Below are 25,099 nucleotides of genomic sequence, written 5' to 3'. Positions count from 1 at the left end.
TAAATAAGGCCTTCTGATGTCTCATCAACCATACAATAGTCAAATGTTGACCTATTGAACATATTTCAGGCCAAAGAGGCTTTGATCTTGAATTTCCTATATAGATTAATTGAGGCCTTCCGATGTCTCCTCAACCATACTGTAGTCCAGTTTTGACCTATTGAACAAATTTCCGGCCAAAGAGGCCTTAATCTTGAATTTCCCATATAGACTAATTGAGGCCTTCTGATGTCTCATCAACCATGCAGAAGTCCAATTTTGACCTATTGAATATATTTCAGGCAACAGAGGGCCTTGATCTTGAACTTTCTATACATACTCATTGACTGCTTCTGATGTTACATCGTGCATACAGTAGTTCATATTTTGACCTATTGAACGTATTTCAAACCAAAGAGGCCTTGATCTTGAATTTCCTATATAGACTAATTGAGGCCTTCTGATGTCTCATCAACCATACTGTAGTCCAATTTTGACCTATTGAACAAATTTCAGGCCAAAGAGGCCTTAATCTTGAATTACCCATATAGACTAATTGAGGCCTTCTGATGTCTCATCATCCATACAGAAGTCCAATTTTGACCTATTGAACATATTTCAGGCCAAAGAGGCCTTGATCTTGAACTTTCTCTACATACTCATTGACTGCTTCTGAAGTTACATCATACATACAGTAGTCCATATTTTGATCTTTGAACGTATTTCATGCCAAAGAGGCCTTAATCTTGAACTTTCTATACATACTCATAGACTGCTTCTGATGTTACATCATTCATACAGTAGTCCATATTTTTACCTATTGAACGTATTTCAGGCCAAAGAGGCTTTGATCTTGAATATCCTTTATAGACTAATTGAGACTTTCTGAAGTTACATCATGCATTCAGTAGACCATTTTTTGACCTATTGAACGATTTTCAGGCCAAAGAGACTTTGATCTTGAATTTCCTATATAGACTAATTGAGGCCTTCTGATGTCTCGTCAACCATACAATAGTCCAATTTTGACCTGTTGAACATATTTCAGGCCAAAGAGGCTTTAATCTTGAATTTCCTATATAGACTAATTAAGGCCTTCTGATGTCTCGTCAACAATATAGAAGTCCATATTTGACATACTTAACTTTTTTCAGGCCAGAGTTCTCAATCTTGATTTTCCCATTTAGTCTAATTGAGGCCTTCTGATGTCTCATCAACCATACAATATCCAATTTTGACCTATTGAACATATTTCAGGCCAAATAGGCCTTGATCTTGAATATCCTATATAGACTAAATAAGGCATTCTGATGTCTCATCAACCATACAATAGTCAAATGTTGACCTATTGAACATATTTCAGGCCAAAGAGGCTTTGATCTTGAATTTCCTATATAGACTAATTAAGGCCTTCTGATGTCTCATCAACAATATAGTAGTCCATTTTTGACATACTGAACTATTTTCAGGCCTAAAGAGTTCTTAATTTTAACATTTGCATAATCATTGACTCCGTCTGATGTTACATCAGCGAGACCTGCATTCATATTTGACGTACTGAACATATTTCAGGTCAATGAGACCTCGATCTTGAACTTTCTATACATACTCACAGACTGCTTCGGCTGTTATATCAGCTAGACAGTAGTCCATATTTGACCTATTAAACATCTTTCAGGCCAAAGAGGCCTTGATCTTGAATTTCCTATATAGACTAATTGAGGCCTTCTGATGTCTCATCAACCATACTGCAGTCCAATTTTGACCTATTGAACAAATTTCAAGCCAAAGAGGCCTTAATCTTGAATTTCCCATATAGACTAATTGAGGCCTTCTGATGTCTCATCAACCATGCAGAAGTCCAATTTTGACCTATTGAATATATTTCAGGCAAAAGAGGGCCTTGATCTTGAACTTTCTATACTTACTCATTGACTGCTTCTGATGTTACATCGTGCATACAGTAGTTCATATTTTGACCTATTGAACGTATTTCAGGCCAAAGAGGCTTTGATCTTGAATTTCCTATATAGACTATTTAAGGCCTTCTGATGTCTCGTCAACAATATAGTAGTCCATTTTTGACATACAGAACTATTTTCAGGCCAAAGAGTTCTCAATTTTAACATTTGCATAATCATTGACTCCGTCTGATGTTACATCAGCGAGACCTGCATTCATATTTGACGTACTGAACATATTTCAGGTCAATGAGACCTCGATTTTGAACTTTCTATACATACTCATAGACTGCTTCGGCTGTTATATCAGCTAGACAGTAGTCCATATTTGACCTATTAAACATCTTTCAGGCCAAAGAGGCCTTGATCTTGAATTTCCTATATCGACTAATTGAGGCCTTGCGATGTCTCATCAACCATACTGTAGTCCAATTTTGACCTATTGAACAAATTTCAGGCCAAAGAGGCCTTAATCTTGAATTTCCCATATAGACTAATTGAGGCCTTCTGATGTCTCATCAACCATACTCTGGTCCAATTTTGACCTATTGAACAAATTTCAGTCCAAAGAGGCCTTAATCTTGAACTTTCTATACATACTCATAGACTGCTTCTGATGTTACATCATTCAAACAGTAGTCCATATTTTGACCTTTTGAACGTATTTCAGGCCAAAGAGGCGTTGATCTTGAATATCCTTTATAGACTATTTGAGGCTTTCTGAAGTCACATCATGCATTCAGTAGTCCATATTTTGACCTATTGAACGTATTTCAGGCTAAAGAGGCTTTAATCTTGAATTTCCTATATAGACTAATTGAGGCCTTCTGATGTCTCGTCAACCATACAATAGTCCAATTTTGACCTGTTGAACATATTTCAGGCCAAAGAGGCTTTAATCTTGAATTTCCTATATAGACTAATTAAGGCCTTCTGATGTCTCGTCAACCATACAATAGTCCAATTTTGACCTGTTGAACATATTTCAGGCCAAAGAGGCTTTAATCTTGAATTTCCTATATAGACTAATTAAGGCCTTCTGATGTCTCGTCAACAATATAGAAGTCCATATTTGACATACTTAACTTTTTTCAGGCCAGAGTTCTCAATCTTGATTTTCCCATTTAGTCTAATTGAGGCCTTCTGATGTCTCATCAACCATACAATATCCAATTTTGACCTATTGAACATATTTCAGGCCAAATAGGCCTTGATCTTGAATATCCTATATAGACTAAATAAGGCATTCTGATGTCTCATCAACCATACAATAGTCAAATGTTGACCTATTGAACATATTTCAGGCCAAAGAGGCTTTGATCTTGAATTTCCTATATAGACTAATTAAGGCCTTCTGATGTCTCATCAACAATATAGTAGTCCATTTTTGACATACTGAACTATTTTCAGGCCTAAAGAGTTCTTAATTTTAACATTTGCATAATCATTGACTCCGTCTGATGTTACATCAGCGAGACCTGCATTCATATTTGACGTACTGAACATATTTCAGGTCAATGAGACCTCGATCTTGAACTTTCTATACATACTCACAGACTGCTTCGGCTGTTATATCAGCTAGACAGTAGTCCATATTTGACCTATTAAACATCTTTCAGGCCAAAGAGGCCTTGATCTTGAATTTCCTATATAGACTAATTGAGGCCTTCTGATGTCTCATCAACCATACTGTAGTCCAATTTTGACCTATTGAACAAATTTCAGGCCAAAGAGGCCTTAATCTTGAATTTCCCATATAGACTAATTGAGGCCTTCTGATGTCTCATCAACCATGCAGAAGTCCAATTTTGACCTATTGAATATATTTCAGGCAAAAGAGGGCCTTGATCTTGAACTTTCTATACTTACTCATTGACTGCTTCTGATGTTACATCGTGCATACAGTAGTTCATATTTTGACCTATTGAACGTATTTCAGGCCAAAGAGGCTTTGATCTTGAATTTCCTATATAGACTAATTAAGGCCTTCTGATGTCTCGTCAACAATATAGTAGTCCATTTTTGACATACAGAACTATTTTCAGGCCAAAGAGTTCTCAATTTTAACATTTGCATAATCATTGACTCCGTCTGATGTTACATCAGCGAGACCTGCATTCATATTTGACGTACTGAACATATTTCAGGTCAATGAGACCTCGATTTTGAACTTTCTATACATACTCATAGACTGCTTCGGCTGTTATATCAGCTAGACAGTAGTCCATATTTGACCTATTAAATATCTTTCAGGCCAAAGAGGCCTTGATCTTGAATTTCCTATATAGACTAATTGAGGCCTTGCGATGTCTCATCAACCATACTGTAGTCCAATTTTGACCTATTGAACAAATTTCAGGCCAAAGAGGCCTTAATCTTGAATTTCCCATATAGACTAATTGAGGCCTTCTGATGTCTCATCAACCATACTCTGGTCCAATTTTGACCTATTGAACAAATTTCAGTCCAAAGAGGCCTTAATCTTGAACTTTCTATACATACTCATAGACTGCTTCTGATGTTACATCATTCAAACAGTAGTCCATATTTTGACCTTTTGAACGTATTTCAGGCCAAAGAGGCGTTGATCTTGAATATCCTTTATAGACTATTTGAGGCTTTCTGAAGTCACATCATGCATTCAGTAGTCCATATTTTGACCTATTGAACGTATTTCAGGCTAAAGAGGCTTTAATCTTGAATTTCCTATATAGACTAATTGAGGCCTTCTGATGTCTCGTCAACCATACAATAGTCCAATTTTGACCTGTTGAACATATTTCAGGCCAAAGAGGCTTTAATCTTGAATTTCCTATATAGACTAATTAAGGCCTTCTGATGTCTCGTCAACAATATAGTAGTCCATTTTTGACATACTTAACTTTTTTCAGGCCAAAGAGTTCTCAATATTGAATTTCCTATATACACTAATTGAGGCCTTCCGATGTCTCATCAACCATACTCTAGTCCAAGTTTGACCTATTGAACAAATTTCAGGCCAAAGAGGCCTTAATCTTGAACTTTCTATACATACTCATAGACTGCTTTTGATGTTACATCATTCGTACAGTAGTCCATATTTTGACCTGTTGAACGTATTTCAGGCCAAAGAGGCTTTGATCTTGAATTTCCTATATAGACTAATTGAGGCCTTCTGATGTCTCGTCAACCATGCAATAGTCCAGTTTTGACCTGTTGAACAAATTTCAGGCCAAAGAGGCTTTAATCTTGAATTTCCTATATAGACTAATTAAGGCCTTCTGATGTCTCGTCAACAATATAGTAGTCCATTTTTGACATACTTAACTTTTTCAGGCCAAAGAGTTCTCAATCTTGAATTTCCCATATAGACTAATTGAGGCCTTCTGATGTCTCATCAACCATACAATATCCAATTTTGACCTATTGAACATATTTCAGGCCAAATAGGCCTTGATCTTGAATATTCTATATAGACTAAATAAGGCCTTCTGATATCTCATCAACCATACAATAGTCCAATTTTGACCTATTGAACATATTTCAGGCCAAAGAGGCCTCGATCTTGAACTTTCTATACATACTCATTGACTGCTTCTGATGTTAAATCGTGCATACAGTAGTTCATATTTTGACCTATTGAACGTATTTCAGGCCAAAGAGGCTTTGATCTTGAATTTCCTATATAGACTAATTAAGGCCTTCTGATGTCTCGTCAACAATATAGTAGTCTATATATAACATAGTGAACTATTTTCAGGCCAAAGAGTTCTCAATCTTGAATTTTCTATATAGACTAATTGAGGCCTTCCGATGTCTCATCAACCATACAATAGTCCAATTTTGACCTATTGAACATATTTCAGGCCAAAGAGGCTTTGATCTTGAATTTCCTATATAGACTAATTAAGGCCTTCTGATGTCTCGTCAACAATATAGTAGTCCATTTTTGACATACTGAACTATTTTCAGGCCAAAGAGTTCTCAATTTTAACATTTGCATAACATCTCAGGTTATGACAATAACCATAGTTCCCTGAGAAGGGAACGAAACACTGCGTCCACTAGGGACAGCTTTGGGAACGCCCACAGCGTGATAGCATCTGATGCACGTATGTCAACTCAGCCAATGGCGAGAGTGAGCGTCACGGGCGGGTGACGTCACGTCCAGGAAAGGATAAATATACATCCGGTCCGATCGCACTTCAGCTAAACTGCCGAAGCAAGGGATCACAGGGATGCAGGGAGTATGGCAAAGAGACGCAGTGTTTCGTTCCCTTCTCAGGGTTATAGTCATAACCTGAGACGTTCCCTTTCGAGGGAACTTCACACTGCGTCCACTAGGGACAGCTTTGGGAACGAAATACCAAAACGCCATAATACCAAATGCCTGTCGTGTGAAACTGTGGCACATTCAAGACAGGAGCACTGAAGAACCTGGAGCACATTCCAGGTCAAGATCATAGTATCTCACAAACGTAAGTGGCGAGGACCAACCAGCCGCATCGCAGACTTCTTTGAGGGAAACCCCTGATACCAAGGCCTTAGAGGCCGCCATACTCCTAGTAGAGTGGGCTTTGACAGCTAAGGGACACTGCTGATCAGAAGACCCATAAGCCAGTGAGATAGCCTCTACTATCCACTTGCTCATTGTATGTTTGGACGCAGGGAGACCCCTGTTCTGAGGTCCAAAACAAACAAACAATTGATCCGCTTTCCTCCACAGGGCAGCTCTGTGGACGTAAGCATCCAGTGCTCGCACTGGACATATAAGGTTCAATCTTTCCTGGTCTGGATTAACAAATGGAGGAGGTCAGAGAGCCTGCAGCACTATAGGCCGTGGAACATTGGTTAACACCTTCGGAACATACCCTAATCTAGGGTAAAGGAAAGCTTTAACCATCCCTGGTGCAAACGCCAAGCACGAAGGGGATATTGATAAGGCCTGAAGGTCTCCTACTCTCTTAATAGAAGAGATGGCAAGAAGGAAGATGGTTTTCAGAGTCAGAAACTTTTCTGAGATGATGTCAAGTGGCTCGAACGGAGCCGCAGATAAACCTTCCAACACTATAGCCAAATCCCAAGTAGGAACTCTAGTGCGCACCGCAGGCCTCAGCCTCTTAGTGCCACGAAGGAAACTAGTTACCAACAGGTCCCTCCCCACAGTAATACCATCCACATGGGCATGGTAAGCAGAAATAGATGAAACATACACCTTTAGTGTAGCAGGGGTCAACCCAGAAGAGAATCGCTCTTGTAAAAAATCTAGCACTGAACCAACAGGGCAGTTGACTGGATCTAACTGTCGTTCTTGACACCAAGAAGTGAACAACCTCCACTTCAGGGCATATAGTCTCCTCGTGGATGGAGCTCTGGAGCTAAGAATGGTCTCCACTACCTCGGTAGAGAGACCAGATTCTATGAGCTCGGCCCCCTCAGCGGCCAAACCCATAGGTTCCACATTTCTGGGCGGGGGTGAAATATTGAGCCCTCCGCCTGAGATAGAAGATCCCTCCTTATCGGAATCTTCCAAGGTGAGCCATCGAGCAGTGTTACAAGGTTCGAGAACCAAATCCGGCTCAGCCAGTAAGGAGCTACTAGCAGTAGACTTATCCCCTCCCGGCGAACTTTCTCCAGAACTCCCTGGAGCAGAACAACTGGGGGAAATGCGTACAGACGCCGCCTCGGCCACGTCTGTACCATGGCATCCAGTCCCAGAGGAGCTAGATGAGTCAAAGAGAACCAGAGTGGACAGTGCGTCGTATTCTGAGACGCAAACAGATCCACTTCTGCCTGGCCGTAAATCTCCCAAATGAGCTTCACCACCTCGGGGTGAAGTCTCCATTCCCCTGGCCTCAGCCCCTGTCTCGACAGGATGTCCGCTCCTATATTCTGGGCCCCCGGGATAAAGATTGCTCTCAAGGAGAGTAACTTCCCCAGAGACCACAGGAGGATCTGGTGCGCTAGCTTGCACCGTGGGCGCGAACGCAGACCCCCCTGACGATTTACATAGGCAACCACCGATGTGTTGTCCGTACGGACCAACACATGACGGCCCCTCAAGCCCGGGAGGAAGAACTTCAATGCATTGAAGACTGCCATCATCTCCAGGCAGTTGATGTGCCACGAAAGATGATGGTCCCCCCACAGACCCTGAGCTGAGCGGCCTTCCATTACCGCTCCATTACCCCAGCCCGTGAGAGAGGCATCTGTCGTCAGGGTGACTCGACGACATAGTGCCCCCAACACTGGACCCTGGGACAGGAACCAGGCTTTCTTCCATATGACCAAGGCGCGGAGACACCGCCGCGTGATCTTGATCATACGAAAAGGGTTCCCCCTCGGGGAAAACCCTCTGGTCCTGAGCCACCACTGTAAGGGCCTCATGTACAGCAGGCCAAAAGGAATCACGTTGGACGCCGCTGCCATTAACCCCAGCAACTTTTGAAACTGCTTGACAGTGAATGACTGGCCTAGTTTGACTCTCTTTACAGCTGACAGAATCGCAGCAATGCGCGTGGGTGAAAGCACTGCCCGCATTGCTACGGAATCCCAAACCACGCCTAGAAAAGTGGTCCTCTGTACTGGAGAAAGCACACTCTTCTTCGCGTTCAGCCTCAACCCCAACTTTTGAATATGCGCGAGGACGAGGGGGGCGCCCTCGGAGACCTGACGCTGCTGGCGTCAGGACCTCTTTTGGCCTGAAGCCTTCTTCGCCTGAAGCACGACCCTCAGGTCGGTCTTCAGCTTAGAAGGCTTCGGCTGAGAGTGCCGACCTGGCCCACCGTATCTCTGAGGTGGAGCACGAGATGCGACACTCTTTTTGCTGCTGCCTGTACGAAGAGCTAGACGGCTGGGGCTGCTCACGCCCAGCAGCCCCAGAGGGTTGGTGGCGGCGCGGGAGATATTTTTTAAAAGCCTCCGCTTGTTTTTTATTCTCCTGAAACCTGTCGACGACTTCATTTACAGCGTTGCCGAACAGACCAGCGGGTTCAACTGGCGCATCAAGGAGAAAAGCCCTGTCTTTGTCTTTAATGTCAGACAAATTGAGCCACAGATGTCTCTCTGTCGCCACCAAGGCTGCCATAGACCGCCCAATAGCTCTAGCGGTCTCCTTGGTGGCTCTCAGAGATAAATCTGTGGCCCGACGCAGTTCGCGCACTGCCTCAGGGCTCACCGTTTCACCGCCATCCAAATCCCCCAGCAGTTCCCTTTCGAGGGAACTCCCACTGCATCGGTAACGACGAATTTGGGGACACTCCCTAAGCAACAGCGCGTCTGAAGTATGAATGAAATCAGGCCAATCCTGATTGGTGTTGCGTCATGACGTAACTATGACGGCATACCCGGAAGATACATATAGGGCAGCCCAGGCATAGTAATGGCAGTTATCGCTCTTCAGCATAGCGCTCTTTGTGAAATCTGTCTGTCTATTTATTGTTGTTCGTTGTGAGAAAGTGAAAAAGAAAGTGTGTGAGATGGCGACTGAGAAGGCAAGGGACTTCAAGCAGTGTGTGCACCCGTGTCCCCGCTACATGTCGGGCTCGGACACACACTCGCTTTGTGTTCAGTGCCTGGGTGTGGAGCATGCTCAGGCGGCTCTCGAGGGAGCCGCCTGTGAACATTGTGAGCGGCTCACACTCAGGCTCTTGCGTTCTCGGCTGGCCGTGTTCGATGAGGCCGGCCAGCCTCGTGAGCCCTCTGGTTCTGGACCCGCTGTTGCCGAGGCAAAGCGGCGTCGCAGATCCTGGGGCTCACAGCGGGATCTGTCAGACAGGTTTGGGACTGCTGAGGCACCTTCCCAAACTTCGTCTGATGATTCCGAGATTCTCCCTCCCCGTGTGGAAGCCCGCGCTGCGGCTTCTTCCCCCGGGGTGGAGAATCCGATGTTCATTCTCTCTGGTTCCGAGGAACCAGATGAGGTGGACATCGAAGCGGGCGGTGAAGCACCAGATGAGTCGCCACTTCACCCACCCGCTCAAGAGGAACTGGTCGAGGTTTTGACCCGTGCGGTGGCCAAATTAAGATTAGATTGGCCACAGGAAAATGAGGAAATCCAGCCACCAAGCAGGCTGGATGACCGATTCCTTTCACGCCGGGCTCAAACACCTCGCCGGGGTTTGCCTTTTTTCCCGGATTTGCACAACGAGTTGTGCAAGTCTTGGAAAAAGCCGTATTCGGCACGCGTTTCCAATCCCCCGGTATTGGACTATTCTAATGTCCTGGGGGCGCGTGAAGCCGGATACGGGACGATGCCGCGGGTGGAAGATGCGCTCGCGGGCTATCTTTCTCCCGAATCGGCATCGTCGCTGAAAGCCCCGGTACTGCCCACCAAGCCCTGCAGGGACACCTCAGCCTTGGTGGGCAGAGCCTATATGGCGGCTGGGCGGGCTGGTAGTTCCTTGCATACACTTTCCATCTTGCAAGCCTACCAGGCCGACCTCCTGAAGGAGTTGGACGAGGGTGAGGGTCCCTCTCCGGGGGACATATTGGAGCTCCGGAAGGCTGCGGATTTGTCTCTCCGCATCACCAAGGAGACGGCCCGCGCTGTGGGCCGCTCTATGGCATCCATGGTGACTGTGGAGAGACATCTATGGCTGAATTTATCGGGGATGAAGGAGAAGGATAAAACCTTCCTTCTGGATTCCCCGATCTCGCCTTCTGGTTTGTTCGGCGACGCTGTTAATATCGTCGTCGACAGATTCCAGGAGGCGAGGAAGCAGTCAGCAGCTTTCCGCCAATATCTCCCTCGTCGCTCCAAAGGGAAGGCTGCCTCCAGCGGGCAACCTCAGCCGTCCACCAGTTCCTCGCACCGGCAGGTGCAAAAGCAGAGCGTCGCCTCTCGAGCCCCTCCTCCTGGAGCTTGGCAACAGAGGCGGCGCTCGCACCAGCAGGCTTCCGCACCTATGGGCGATTTGAGAAACGTCCTTCAGGCTAGGAAGGCTGCTGGGAAGAAGTCCTAGCTTCGGCTGGACTTCAAAGAGCGGTCCCCCCCGCGCAGGAACAACCGAGGTTGTCCCCGCCGCGGCGCTCTGGGGAAATCGATGTGGTAATCCCGCCGTCACAGACGCTTCGGGCCACATCGGTTTCCCGCGGACGTTCACTGCTCCAGCCGCCTCCGGGAGGACTTGCGACTGGGCAGTTAACACGTCCGTACACCGAAAATTGTCCCCAACTGCTCCCTGCCGGTTCGCCGCTTCAGGGGGTTGGGGACAAGGCTCGGTTGATACCCGAAGCCAGCCTCGAGAGGCTGGTTCCCTTAGTAGATTATCTCGGCGCGTGGAAACGCCTTCCGAGTATTTCTACGTGGGTCCTGCGTACTGTAGAAAAAGGTTACAGACTGCAGTTCAGTCACCCTCCACCAAAATTTTGTGGAGTGACATGGACTGTAGTGGAACCAGAGCGGGTTCGGGTTATGGAACAGGAAGTAGAATCCTTGCTGGTAAAGGGGGCCATAGAGTATGTTCCCCCGCCAGAGAGGGAGTCCGGGTTCTACAGCCGGTACTTCATAGTTCCAAAGAAGGATGGAGGGTTGCGTCCTATTCTGGATCTGAGGTATTTGAACCGATCTCTGATGAGGTTCAGGTTCAAAATGCTCACCATCCCCACTATCGTGAGTCAGATCCAGTCCGAGGACTGGTTCGTCACGATAGATCTGAAGGACGCATACTTCCATATATCCATCCTTCCATGTCACAGGAAGCTCTTGAGGTTCGCTTTCGGGGGCGAGGCGTACCAATACCGAGTGCTTCCCTTTGGTCTAGCTCTTTCCCCACGCACATTCACAAAGTGCATGGATGCAGCTCTGGCTCCAATGAGACTCCAGGGCATCCGTGTACTGAATTATATCGACGATTGGCTCATTCTGGCCCAATCGTACGATATGGCGGTTCGGCATCGAGATGTCGTTCTGGCCCACATAAAGTGCTTGGGGCTGAGACTCAACACCAAGAAGAGTGTGTTGACGCCATCCCAGAGAACAACGTTCCTGGGAGTCGTGTGGGATTCGACTTCGATGCGGGCGCAATTAGCCCCCGCACGAGTCGAGACCACGCGGGCGATGGTCTCAGGATTAAGGCTAGGCCACAGCATCACTGTCAGGCACTTCCAGAGGGTGCTGGGTCACATGGCAGCAGCGTCCAACGTAATACCTTTTGGCCTGCTGCACATGAGACCTCTACAGTGGTGGCTGAAAACCAAGGGGTTTTCCCCCAGGGGGAACCCGTTCCGTATGATCAGGGTAACGCGCGTTTGCCTTCGTTCCCTAGCCATATGGAAAGAACCTTGGTTTCTGTCCCAGGGGCCAGTGTTGGGAGCGTCCTGTTGCCGGAAATCCGTTTCAACAGACGCCTCCCTCACTGGTTGGGGCGCGGTCATGGACGGCCGCTTTGCGAGGGGCCCTTGGGAGGGCCGTCATTCCTCCTGGCACATAAATTGCCTGGAGATGATGGCGGTCTACAAAGCTCTCAGGAGCTTTCTCCCGGACCTCGGCGGTCACCATGTCCTGGTACGGACAGACAATACGTCTGTCGTAGCGTACCTCAACCGGCAGGGGGGTCTCAGATCGCGCCCTCTATGCAGACTGGCGCATCAGATCCTCCTGTGGGCCCAAGGGAAACTGTTGTCCATCAGGGCAATGTATGTCCCGGGGGTCCAAAATCAGGGAGCAGACATCCTGTCGAGGCAGGGGCTGAGGCCCGGGGAATGGCGACTCCACCCGGAGGTGGTGGAGGCCATGTGCGAGGCCCCTCTGGGGCTGGATGCCATGGTGCAGACATGGCCGAGGCTACGTCTGTATGCATTTCCCCCGATCGCTCTGCTCCCGGGAGTCCTGGAGCGGGTCCGTCGACAAGGCGCCAACCTGCTTCTGGTGGCGCCACGTTGGCCGACTCGGGTTTGGTTCTCGGACATCATATCTCTGCTGGCAGGTCAACCCTGGGAGATTCCTCTGAGGAGGGATCTCCTGTCTCAGGCAGGGGGCACGATATTTCACCCCCGGCCCGAGTTATGGAACCTTTGGGTCTGGCCCCTGAGGGGGCCAGATACCTAGAGGCTGGCCTGCCGGCCGATGTGATCGAGACCTTACTCAGTTCCAGGGCTCCATCTACAAGGAGACTGTACAGCCTCAAGTGGAATGTGTTTTCCACTTGGTGTAGAGAGCGTGAGGTGGACCCAGTTAACTGCCCAGTGGCTTCAGTGCTGGAGTTCCTCCAAGATCGTTTCTCTGCAGGGCTTACCCCGTCCACACTCAAGGTGTACGTGGCTGCCATTGGGGCTTTCCACACACCGTTGGGTGATGGGCCTTTGGGTAGGCACCAGTTGGTTGTACGGTTCCTCCGTGGGGCTCGGAGGATGAGGCCTGCGGCTCGGTCCAGAGTCCCAACCTGGGACCTGGCAGTGGTTCTCGAGGGATTGGCTGAGGCCCCCTTCGAGCCACTAGAGTCAGCAGACCCAAAGAGCTTGACCCTTAAGATGGCCTTTCTCTTAGCCATCACTTCTCTGAGGAGGGTGGGGGACCTTCAGGCCTTGGCGCTTACGCCGACTTGCCTGGAGTTTGCCCCTGGCGAAGTGAAGGCCATCTTACACCCTAGGGCCGGTTATGTGCCCAAGGTGCCATCAAACGTGGTCAGGCCTTTGGTTCTTTCATCCTCCGCCTCACGTGACGGCGGAAGAAGGGAGGCTTCACCTGCTCTGCCCGGTCAGAGCCCTTAAATTATATGTGGAGAAGTCTGCGCAGTGGAGGAAGTCTGAGCAGCTATTAGTGTGTTTTGGTTCATCTAAGAAGGGGCTGCCTGCGTCAACCCAGACTATTAGTAACTGGATTGTCCAGGCAATAGCCACGGCCTATCAGGTGCGCAACCTGCCTTCACCTATGGCCGTGAGGGCACATTCCACCAGGGGCATGGCCTCTTCGGTGGCCCTCCTTTCTGGGGTCCTCTTGCAGGACATTTGCGAGGCGGCCGGATGGGCTACTCCACACACCTTTATTAGGTTTTATAGTCTGCACCTCCCTGCGACGCCCGGTGCTAGGGTACTCCAGTCCTAGCTGTGCCCGGTTTCCGGCTTCACACTAGGACTGGTACTACCGTCGGTGTGGCCTAGTGGGTACTCGTTCCCCAAATTCGTTGTTACCGATGCAGTGGGAGTTCCCTCGAAAGGGAACGGCTCGGGTTATGTATATAACCCTTGTTCCCTGAGAAAGGGAACGAGCACTGCATCTCGTCGCCACACCTCGGCAGGCCTGGAGCGTATGCTTCATCGCGATAACTGCCATTACTATGCCTGGGCTGCCCTATATGTATCTTCCGGGTATGCCGTCATAGTTACGTCATGACACAACACCAATCAGGATTGGCCTGATTTCATTCATACTTCAGACGCGCTGTTGCTTAGGGAGTGTCCCCAAATTCGTCGTTACCGATGCAGTGCTCGTTCCCTTTCTCAGGGAACAAGGGTTATATACATAACCCGAGCCGTTCAGCCTGGTACGCTTGCAAAATACTCATAGTATGCAAACACGCACCAGCCTGCCCTGCTGCCGTGAACGCTTTCCCCACTAGCCCTGATGTTGTTTTTAACGGTTTAGTGGGGAGCGTGGGGGCCTTCAGGGACGATGCCGTCGCAGGAGACAGATAACTCGCAAGCGTCTGATCCACTTTAGGCATCGCCCCATAACCATATTCTTTCAGTCCCCTTATATCACTGTACGTTTTTACTTGAGGGCTGAAAAGACGTGATGAATATGGTTTCTTCCATGATCTACACAGCTCACTGTGTAAATCAGGAAAGAAAGGAAGACCCCGTGGTGAAGGTGACACATTTGACGTCAAAAAGTTGTTTCTCGGCTGGCCAATCAATATTTAACTTCGCCACAGCGCGAGTAATCACCTCCACCAGCTCTTCGTGTGCGGGGGAAAGAGATGGCGAATCATCTTCCCTCAGAGCTGGAGTGTTGAAGCGACGGGCTCTCACTCTGGGCGGAAGAAGCCGCAGCGCGGGCTTCCGACACCAGAGATTGAGCGACAGATCTCTCGGGTGAAGGCAGAGAAAGAGCGCTCGAGCTCGTCTCAAACCCCGCCGAGAGATCCATCTGCGATCCCCATGATGTCCTTCTCCGCTGTGCCTCGGCAGCAGCAGGTCCAGAACCAGAGGGAACGCGATCCTGATCACCCTTCTCGAAGAGTGACAGGCGGGAGCGGAGCATACGAAGCGGCAGCTTCTCACAATGCTGACAGTCAGCCCCCTTGAAGGCTGACAGAGCATGCTCCACTCCCAAACACATCACACACTAATCATGTGTATCTCCACCCGTAAGGAAACGGGGACACGGAGGAGTACACTGTTTGAATACTGATGCATTCGCCATTTTTAAACTGATAATTATTGTGCTTTTGACGGACAACAATAAATAGACAGAGACAGTTTTCACACAGATCGCTTAGCTGAGGCAGAAAAGCTGAAGTGCGATCGGACCGGATGTATATTTATCCTTTCCTGGACGTGACGTCACCCGCCCGTGACGCTCACTCTCGCCATTGGCTGAGTTGACATACGTACATCAGACGCTATCACGCTGTGGGCGTTCCCAAAGCTGTCCCTAGTGGACGCAGTGTGAAGTTCCCTCGAAAGGGAATCATTGACTCTGTCTGATGATACATCAGCGAGACCTGCATTCATATTTGACGTACTGAACATATTTCAGGTCAATGAGACCTCGATCTTGAACTTTCTATACATACTCATAGACTGCTTCGGCTGTTATATCAGCTAGACAGTAGTCCATATTTGACCTATTAAACATCTTTCAGGCCAAAGAGGCCTTGATCTTGAATTTCCTATATAGATTAATTGAGGCCTTCCAATGTCTCATCAACCATACTGTAGTCCAATTTTGACCTATTAAACAAATTTCCGGCCAAAGAGGCCTTATTTTGAATTTCCCATATAGACTAATTGAGGCCTTCTGTTGTCTCATCAACCATGCAGAAGTCCAATTTTGACCTATTGAACATATTTCAGGCAAAAGAGGGCCTTGATCTTGAACTTTCTATACATACTCATTGACTGCTTCTGATGTTACATTGTGCATACAGTAGTTCACATTTTGACCCATTGAACGTATTTCAGGCCAAAGAGGTGTTAATCTTGAATATCCTTTATAGACTAATTGAGGCTTTCTGAAGTTACATCATGCATTCAGTAGTCCATATTTTGACCTATTGGACGTATTTGAACAAATTTCAGGCCAAAGAGGCCTTAATCTTGAACTTTCTAAACATACTCATAGACTGCTTCTGATGTTACATCATTCATACAGTAGTCCATATTTTGACCTATTGAACGTATTTCAGGCCAAAGAGGCTTTGAACTTGAATTTCCTATATAGACTAATTGAGGCCTTCTGATGTCTCGTCAACCATACAATAGTCCAATTTTGACCTGTTGAACATATTTCAGGCCAAAGAGGCTTTAATCTTGAATTTCCTATATAGACTAATTAAGGCTTTCTGATGTCTCGTCAACAATATAATAGTCCATTTTTGACATACTGAACTATTTTCAGGCCAAAGAGTTCTCAATTTTAACATTTGCATAATCATTGACTCCGTCTGATGTTACATCAGCGAGACCTGCATTCATATTTGACGTACTGAACATATTTCAGGTCAATGAGACCTCGATCTTGAACTTTCTATACATACTCATAGACTGCTTCGGCTGTTATATCTGCTAGACAGTAGTCCATATTTTGACCTATTAAACATCTTTCAGGCCAAAGAGGCCTTGATCTTTAATTTCCTATATAGACTAATTAAGGCCTTCTGATGTCTCGTCAACAATATAGTAGTCCATTTTTGACATACTTAACTTTTTTCGGGCCTAAGAGTTCTCAATATTGAATTTCCCATAAAGACTAATTGAGGCCTTCTGATGTCTCATCAACCATGCAGAAGTCCAATTTTGACCTATTGAACATATTTCAGGCAACAGAGGGCCTTGATCTTGAACTTTCTATACATACTCATTGACTGCTTCTGATGTTACATCGTGCATACAGTAGTTCATATTTTGACCTATTGAACGTATTTAAGGCCAAAGAGGCTTTGATATTGAATTTCCTATGTAGACTAATTGAGGCCTTCTGATGTCTCTTCAACCATACAATAGTCCAATTTTGACCTATAACATATTTCAGGCCAAAGAGGCTTTGATCTTGAATTTCCTATATAGACTAATTAAGGCCTTCTGATGTCTCGTCAACAATAAAGTAGTCTACATATAACATACTGAACTATTTTCAGGCCAAAGAGTTCTCAATCTTGAATTTCCTATATAGACTAATTAAGGCCTTCTGATGTCTCATCAACCATACAATAGTCCAATTTTGACCTATTGAACAAATTTAAGGCCAAAGAGGCCTTAATCCTGAATTTCCCATATAGACTAATTGAGGCCTTCTGATGTCTCGTCAACCATGCAGAAGTCCAATTTTGACCTACTGAACATATTTCAGGCCAAAGAGGCATCGATCTTGAACTTTCTATACATACTCATTGACTGCTTCAGATGTTAAATCGTGCATACAGTAGTTCATATTTTGACCTATTGAACGTATTTCAGGCCAAAGAGGCTTTGATCTTGAATTTCCTATATAGACTAATTAAGGCCTTCTGATGTCTCTTCAACCATACAATAGTCCAATTTTGACCTATTGAACATATTTCAGGCCAAAGAGGCTTTGATCTTTAATTTCCTATATAGACTAATTAAGGCCTTCTGATGTCTCGTCAACAATATAGTAGTCCATATTTGACATACTTAACTTTTTTCAGGCCAAAGAGTTCTCAATATTGAATTTCCTATATACACTAATTGAGGCCTTCCGATGTCTCATCAACCATACTCTAGTCCAATTTTGACCTATTGAACAAATTTCAGGCCAAAGAGGCCTTAATCTTGAACTTTCTATACATACTCATAGACTGCTTCTGATGTTACATCATTCATACAGTAGTCCATATTTTGACCCATTGAACGTATTTCAGGCCAAAGAGGCGTTGATCTTGAATATCCTTTATAGACTAATTGAGGCTTTCTGAAGTTACATCATGCATTCAGTAGTCCATATTTTGACCTATTGAACGTATTTCAGGCTAAAAAGGCTTTGATCTTGAATTTCCTATATAGACTAATTGAGGCCTTCTGTTGTCTCATCAACCATACTGTAGTCCAATTTTGACCTATGAACAAATTTCAGGCCAAAGAGGCCTTAATCTTGAATTTCCCATATAGACTAATTGAGGCCTTCTGATGTCTCATCAACCATGCAGAAGTCCAATTTTGACCTATTGAACATATTTCAGGCAACAGAGGGCCTTGATCTTGAACTTTCTATACATACTCATTGACTGCTTCTGATGTTACATCGTGCATACAGTAGTTCATATTTTGACCTATTGAACGTATTTCAGGCCAAAGAGGCTTTGATCTTGAATTTCCTATGTAGACTAATTGAGGCCTTCTGATGTCTCTTCAACCATACAATAGTCCAATTTTGACCTATAACATATTTCAGGCCAAAGAGGCTTTGATCTTGAATTTCCTATATAGACTAATTAAGGCCTTCTGATGTCTCGTCAACAATATAGTAGTCCATTTTTTTACATACAGAACTGTTTCAGGCCAAAGAGTTTTCAATTTTAACATTTGCATAATCATTGACTCCGTCTGATGTTACATCAGCGAGACCTGCATTCATATTTGACGTACTGAACATATTTCAGGTCAATAAGACCTCGATCTTGAACTTTCTATACACACTCATAGACTGTTTCTGCTGTTATATCAGCTAGACAGTAGTCCATATTTTACCTATTAAACATCTTTCAGGCCAAAGAGGCCTTGATCTTGAATTTTTCTATATAGACTAATTGAGGCCTTCCGATGTCTCATCAACCATACTTTAGTCCAATTTTGACCTATTGAATATGTTTCAGGCAACAGAGGGCCTTGATCTTGAACTTTCTATACATACTCATTGACTGCTTCTGATGTTACATAGTGCATACAGTAGTTCATATTTTGACCTATTGAACGTATTTCAGGCCAAAGAGGCTTTGAGCTTGAATTTCCTATGTAGACTAATTGAGGCCTTCTGATGTCTCTTTAACCATACAATAGTCCAATTTTGACCTATTGAACATATTTCAGGCCAAAGAGGCTTTGATTTTGAATTTCCTATATAGACTAATTAAGGCCTTCTGATGTCTCGTCAACAATATAGTAGTCTATATATAACATACTGAACTATTTTCAGGCCAAAGAGTTCTCAATATTGAACTTCCTTTATAGACTAATTGAGGCCTTCCGATGTCTCATCAACCATACTATAGTCCAATTTTGACCTATTGAACATATTTCAGGCCAAAGAGGCTTTGATCTTGAATTTCCTATATAGACTAATTAAGGCCTTCTGATGTCTCGTCAAGAATATACTAGTCCATTTTTGACATAAGGAACTATTTTCAGGCCAAAGAGTTCTCAATTTTAACATTTGCATAATCATTGACTCCGTCTGATGTTACATCAGCGAGACCTGCATTCATATTTGACGTACTGAACATATTTCAGGTCAATGAGACCTAGATCTTGAACTTTCTATACATACTCATAGACTGCTTCGGCTGTTATATCAGCTAGACAGTAGTCCATATTTGACCCATTAAACATCTTTCAGGCCAAAGAGGCCTTGATCTTGAATTTCCTATATAGACTAATTGAGGCCTTCTGTTGTCTCATCAACCATACTGAAGTCCAATTTTGACCTATTGAACATATTTCAGGCCAAAGAGGCCTTGATCTTGAACTTTCTATACATACTCATTGACTGCTTCTGAAGTTACATCATACATGTAGTAGTCCATATTTTGACCTATTGAACGTATTTCAGGCCAAAGAGGCCTTAATCTTGAACTTTCTATACATACTCATAGACTGCTTCTGATGTTACATCATTTATACAGTAGTCCATATTTTGACCTATTGAACGTATTTCAGGCCAAAGAGGCTTTGATCTTGAATATCCTTTATAGACTAATTAAGGCCTTCTGATGTCTCGTCAACAATATAGTAGTCCATTTTTGACATACTGAACTATTTTCAGGCCAAAGAGTTCTCAATTTTAACATTTGCATGCTCATTGACTCCGTCTGATGTTACATCAGCGAGACCTGCATTCATATTTGACGTACTGAACATATTTCAGGTCAATGAGACCTCGATTTTGAACTTTCTATACATTCTCATTGACTGCTTCGGCTGTTATATAAGCTAGACAGTAGTCCATATTTGACCTATTAAACATCTTTCAGGCCAAAGAGGCCTTGATCTTGAATTTCCTACATAGACTAATTGAGGCCTTCCGATATCTCATCAACCATACTGTAGTCCAATTTTGACCTATTGAACATATTTCAGGCCAAAGAGGCCTTGATCTTGAACTTTCTATACATACTCATTGACTGCTTCTGATGTTACATCGTGCATACAGTACTTCATATTTTGACCTATTGAACGTATTTCAGGCCAAAGAGGCTTTGAGCTTGAATTTCCTATGTAGACTAATTGAGGCCTTCTGATGTCTCTTCAACCATACAATAGTCCAATTTTGACCTATTGAACATATTTCAGGCCAAAGGGGCTTTGATCTTGAATTTCCTATATAGACTAATTAAGGCCTTCTGATGTCTCGTCAACAATATAGTAGTCTATATATAACATACTGAACTTTTTTTCAGGCCAAAGAGTTCTCAATATTGAACTTCCTTTATAGACTAATTGAGGCCTTCCGATGTCTCATCAACCATACAATAGTCCAATTTTGACCTATTGAACATATTTCAGGCCAAAGAGGCTTTAATCTCTAATTTCCTATATAGACTAATTAAGGCCTTCTGATGTCTCGTCAACAATATAGTAGTCCATATTTGACATACTTAACTTTTTTCAGGCCAAAGAGTTCTCAATCTTGAATTTCCCACATAGACTAACTGAGGCCTTCTGATGTCTCATCAACCATACAATATCCAATTTTGACCTATTGAACAGATTTCAGGCCAAAGAGGCCTTAATCTTGAATTTCCCATATAGACTAATTGAGGCCTTCTGATGTCTCGTCAACCATGCAGAAGTCCAATTTTGACCTATTGAACATATTTCAGGCCAAAGAGGCCTCGATCTTGAACTTTCTATACATACTCATTGACTGCCTCTGATGTTACAACGTGCATACAGTAGTTCATATTTTGACCTATTGAACGTATTTCAGGCCAAAGAGGCTTTGATCTTGAATTTCCTATGTAGACTAATTGAGGACTTCTGATGTCTCTTCAACCATACAATAGTCCAATTTTTACCTATTGAACATATTTCAGGCCAAAGAGGCTTTGATATTGATTTTCTTATATAGACTAATCAAGGCCTTCTGATGTCTCGTCAACAATATAGTGTCTATATATAACATACTGAACTATTTTCAGGCCAAAGAGTTCTCAATCTTGAACTTCCTATATAGACTAATTGAGGCCTTCCGATGTCTCATCAACCATACAATAGTCCAATTTTGACCTATTGAACATATTTCAGGCCAAAGAGGCTTTGATCTTGAATTTCCTATATAGACTAATTAAGGCCCTCTGATGTCTCGTCAACAATATAGTAGTCCATTTTTGACATACTGAACTATATTCAGGCCAAAGAGTTCTCAATTTTAACATTTGCATAATCATTGACTCCGTCTGATGTTACATCAGCGAGACCTGCATTCATATTTGACGTACTGAACATATTTCAGGTCAATGAGACCTCGATCTTGAACTTTCTATACATACTCATAGACTGTTTCTGCTGTTATATCAGCTAGACAGTAGTCCATATTTTACCTATTAAACATCTTTCAGGCCAAAGAGGCCTTGATCTTGAATTTTTCTATATAGACTAATTGAGGCCTTCCGATGTCTCATTAACCATACTTTAGTCCAATTTTGACCTATTGAATATATTTCAGGCAACAGAGGCCTTAATCTTGAATTTCCCATATAGACTAATTGAGGCCTTCTGATGTCTCATCAACCATGCAGAAGTCCAATTTTGACCTATAGAACATATTTCACGCAACAGAGGGCCTTGATCTTGAACTTTCTATACATACTCATTGACTGCTTCTGATGTTACATCGTGCATACAGTAGTTCATATTTTGACCTATTGAACGTATTTCAGGCCAAAGAGGCTTTGATCTTGAATTTCCTATGTAGACTAATTGAGGCCTTCTGATGTCTCTTCAACCATACAATAGTCCAATTTTGACCTATAACATATTTCAGGCCAAAGAGGCTTTGATCTTGAATTTCCTATATAGACTAATTAAGGCCTTCTGATGTCTCGTTAACAATAAAGTAGTCTATATATAACATACTGAACTATTTTCAGGCCAAAGAGTTCTCAATCTTGAACTTCCTATATAGACTAATTGAGGCCTTCCGATGTCTCATCAACCATACAATATCCAATTTTGACCTATTGAACATATTTCAGGCCAAATAGGCCTTGATCTTGAATATTCTATATAGACTAAATAAGGCCTTCTGATGTCTCATCAACCATACAATAGTCCAATTTTGACCTATTGAACAAATTTAAGGCCAAAGAGGCCTTAATCTTGAATTTCCCATATAGACTAATTGAGGCCTTCTGATGTCTCGTCAACCATGCAGAAGTCCAATTTTGACCTACTGAACATATTTCAGGCCAAAGAGGCATCGATCTTGAACTTTCTATACATACTCATTGACTGCTTCAGATGTTAAATCGTGCATACAGTAGTTCATATTTTGACCTATTGAACGTATTTCAGGCCAAAGAGGCTTTGATCTTGAATTTCCTATATAGACTAATTAAGGCCTTCTGATGTCTCTTCAACCATACAATAGTCCAATTTTGACCTATTGAACATATTTCAGGCCAAAGAGGCTTTGATCTTTAATTTCCTATATAGACTAATTAAGGCCTTCTGATGTCTCGTCAACAATATAGTAGTCCATATTTGACATACTTAACTTTTTTCAGGCCAAAGAGTTCTTAATATTGAATTTCCTATATACACTAATTGAGGCCTTCCGATGTCTCATCAACCATACTCTAGTCCAATTTTGACCTATTGAACAAATTTCAGGCCAAAGAGGCCTTAATCTTGAACTTTCTATACATACTCATAGACTGCTTCTGATGTTACATCATGCATTCAGTAGTCCATATTTTGACCTATTGAACATATTTCAGGCTAAAAAGGCTTTGATCTTGAATTTCCTATATAGACTAATTGAGGCCTTCTGTTGTCTCATCAGCCATACTGTAGTCCAATTTTGACCTATGAACAAATTTCAGGCCAAAGAGGCCTTAATCTTGAATTTCCCATATAGACTAATTGAGGCCTTCTGATGTCTCATCAACCATGCAGAAGTCCAATTTTGACCTATTGAACATATTTCAGGCAACAGAGGGCCTTGATCTTGAACTTTCTATACATACTCATTGACTGCTTCTGATGTTACATCGTGCATACAGTAGTTCATATTTTGACCTATTGAACGTATTTCAGGCCAAAGAGGCTTTGATCTTGAATTTCCTATGTAGACTAATTGAGGCCTTCTGATGTCTCTTCAACCATACAATAGTCCAATTTTGACCTATAACATATTTCAGGCCAAAGAGGCTTTGATCTTGAATTTCCTATATAGACTAATTAAGGCCTTCTGATGTCTCGTCAACAATAAAGTAGTCTATATATAACATACTGAACTATTTTCAGGCCAAAGAGTTCTCAATCTTGAACTTCCTATATAGACTAATTGAGGCCTTCGGATGTCTCATCAACCATACAATAGTCCAATTTTGAACTATTGAACATATTTCAGGCCAAAGAGGCTTTGATCTTGAATTTCCTATATAGACTAATTAAGGCCTTCTGATGTCTCGTCAACAATATAGTAGTCCATTTTTGACATACTGAACTATATTCAGGCCAAAGAGTTCTCAATTTTAACATTTGCATAATCATTGACTCCCTCTGATCACATCAGCGAGACCTGCATTCATATTTGACGTACTGAACATATTTCAGGTCAATGAGACCTCGATCTTGAACTTTCTATACATACTCATAGACTGCTTCGGCTGTTATATCAGCTAGACAGTAGTCCATATTTGACCTATTAAACATCTTTCAGGCCAAAGAGGCCTTGATCTTGAATTTCCTATATAAACTAATTGAGGCCTTCCGATGTCTCATCAACCATACTGTAGTCCAATTTTGACCTATTGAACAAAATTCAGGCCAAAGAGGCCTTAATCTTGAATTTCCCATATAGACTAATTGAGGCCCTCTGATGTCTCTTCAACCATGCAGAAGTCCAATTTTGACCTATTGAACATATTTCAGGCAACAGAGGGCCTTGATCTTGAACTTTCTATACATACTCATTGACTGCTTCTGATGTTACATCTTGCATACAGTAGTTCATATTTTGACCTATTGAACGTATTTCAGGCCAAAGAGGCTTTGATCTTGAATTTCCTATATAGACTAATTAAGGCCTTCTGATGTCTCGTCAACAATATAGTAGTCCATTTTTTTACATAGAGAACTGTTTCAGGCCAAAGAGTTTTCAATTTTAACATTTGCATAATCATTGACTCCGTCTGATGTTACATCAGCGAGACCTGCATTCATATTTGACGTACTGAACATATTTCAGGTCAATGAGACCTCGATCTTGAACTTTCTATACATACTCATAGACTGTTTCTGCTGTTATATCAGCTAGACAGTAGTCCATATTTTACCTATTAAACATCTTTCAGGCCAAAGAGGCCTTGATCTTGAATTTTTCTATATAGACTAATTGAGGCCTTCCGATGTCTCATCAACCATACTTTAGTCCAATTTTGACCTATTGAATATATTTCAGGCAACAGAGGGCCTTGATCTTGAACTTTCTATACATACTCATTGACTGCTTCTGATGTTACATAGTGCATACAGTAGTTCATATTTTGACCTATTGAACGTATTTCAGGCCAAAGAGGCTTTGAGCTTGAATTTCCTATGTAGACTAATTGAGG

This window comes from Gobio gobio (genome assembly GCF_949357685.1).
Source record: "Gobio gobio genome assembly, chromosome: 10".
NCBI classification, from domain to species: domain Eukaryota; kingdom Metazoa; phylum Chordata; class Actinopteri; order Cypriniformes; family Gobionidae; genus Gobio; species Gobio gobio.
The sequence above is the reverse complement of the archived record's forward strand: the minus strand, read 5'-3'. Positions refer to the sequence as shown.